We start from the raw sequence: 2,423 nt of genomic DNA on the forward strand, positions 1-2,423 counted from the left end.
CAGACTATTTCTTATTATAAGGAAAGTTTAAGACATCTTCATTGGAGTTGAGAAAGTTAGTACCCAGAAAAAATTAGGTAAAAATATAGTTGCTTAATTTTGCCAGTTTTGTAAAACAATAGTACCGAAGGAGCTTTTTAACCCCAACCTTAGGGCTGTTTGAACTCTAGTGACCAAACTCCAGGACACAATTAAAGAAGAACTTTCATCAAATTGTATATCCCTTCAATATTTTATATTTATCTTTTTCTTCTCTTTGGGAATTTGTAGGGTACTTTTAGGTGGGGTTCAATTAAATTTACCAATATAGTTTACATTATCACTATTTCTGGTTAGTCAATTTGAGTTTAGATGGGTTTAATTCCTTTGATAATGTATGTAAAACTCTGCTTCAAAACAGTATCAGTATGTAAGGAAGATCCTGAAAGCTGGCTTTGATATTAGAGAGAAAGAGTAAGCACACAGCAGGATATAACAAAAGGCTTAAAATAAATATATTTGGGGTAGGGAGAGAAATGACAAAAATCTATAATTTGTTGAAGAATCCATGTAGAGCCAAAAAGCTATTTACCTTTCATAAAAACATCTCGTTAATAAAATGTCAACTTAGTGACTTTTCAGAACTGAAATTATTGTAAAATGCAGGTTTTCTGTTTAAATAACAGTGACAAGGACTAAAGAAAGCTAATTTAAATTAATGCTCGAAAAATTTTTGCTTTGGCATGTCAAAACCTAAAAAAATGGCACTAGAGAAAATTATCTCTAAATATATTGGGTTCACTCGGAATGGAAATAAAGATTCTAATCTGTAACACACAGACAGGAGAGTCCCCAGTGCATTTGGTGAGGGAAGGGTAAGGTGAGCTGTCCTGAGGAAAAAGAGATTTACATAAGCTGCTTGGAAACAGAGTTCATTGATTCCAGAGGTTTAAAGCCAGTGCTGTTGTCAGTTCACTGCTAGAGATGCCATTACTGGGCAAATGTTCTTCCCAGAACATCTTATCTGAATTACTGCAGTCCTAAAAAATATCTTAGTGATAAACCTTATCAAAGCAAGAAATGGGTGAAGGACACAAAATGGTTTTTAGAAATTTTTGGAAACAGTTCTTATCTCAGGCATGTAAGCCTTAGCCTCTTCTTCAGGCCTTCCCAGCCCTATTTTTGTTTGGGTCTGACAACTCTCCTGGTATCTGAAAATTTCATAAGTATAAAATAGACTAGGAGGAAAAAGATGTACCTCCTACCTGGAATTTTTTTAAAGAGAAAATACATAAAATGACAGTTTTCAAGATATTCAACATCAGGCAATGGAAGACAGTAATCCCTGAGAGTTGGGAAACCAGAAAGTTCGTTCCAATGGTGGCCCCAGCTTTCTGCCTAATTTCCAGACTGCAGTATAAGAAAGGGAAACCAAGACAGAGCCAGGTATCTTCCTGGTGTTAAGGAGATTGATAGAGAAGTCCAAGGAAGCTAAGTCTGCCAAAGTCTGCAGGGTGCAGTCCTGGAGAAGAGAGAACTACATACAGAAAAACTTCAGAGATATGCAAAAGGTTCCCCTTGCATATTCAGTGGAAAACTTACCAGCACAAGTGAGAAAACTACCCAAAGTGCCCACCAAAGAAGAATTGATGGAATAATGCCAAAAGTCCACCTAGGCTAGGTTGGAAAACTTCATAATTGAGGGGGCATCAGGTAGCGTACTACAGGGTAGTGCCTCAGTGGTGGGGAAGATGTACGCTATAATAAAGGCTGCTCTGGTCTTGCTTGACGGATAATTAAAATGAAACACAAAAGAATCAAACTGTTTCCAACAAAATGAACCATGTCCCATAAAAAGCCCAAGAATATTTTTAAGACTACAAAAATAGGCAGAACCCAACAAGGTTAAAATTCACAATATCTGGAGCACAATAAAAAATTAGCAAGTATGGAAAGAAGCTGAAAAATAACACCCACAGTGAGAAAAATTAGTCTACCAAAACTGACCCAGAAATGAAATAAATGATAAAATTAGTAGACAAAAGATTTACTTTTATTGTACAATAACAAAACAACAAAAACATAAAGCATCTGTGAGCTGTGAGACAACTTTAAGTAACAAAATAGATACTAATTGGTATCTCATAAAGGAGCAAGCAAAGGTAAATTATTTAAATAAATAATGACTAGAATCATCCAAAACTGATGAAAACTATCAACCCACAGATCCAAGATGTTCAACCATCTCCAGCATGAGAAATCTGAAGAAAATTAAACAAAGGCACAGTATAATCAAATTGCTTAAAAACAGTGATAAAATAAGTATTTTAAAAGTAGCCAGAAAAACAACAATACAAAGAGAACAAAGCTAAAGATGAGAGCAAATTTTAGTGGAACAGTGTCTTTAAAGTAATGAAAGAAAAAAATGAATAAAACATCAAACT

This window comes from Propithecus coquereli, unplaced genomic scaffold (assembly GCF_000956105.1).
Source record: "Propithecus coquereli isolate 6110/MARCELLA unplaced genomic scaffold, Pcoq_1.0 Scaffold240, whole genome shotgun sequence".
Classification (NCBI taxonomy): Eukaryota; Metazoa; Chordata; class Mammalia; order Primates; family Indriidae; genus Propithecus; species Propithecus coquereli.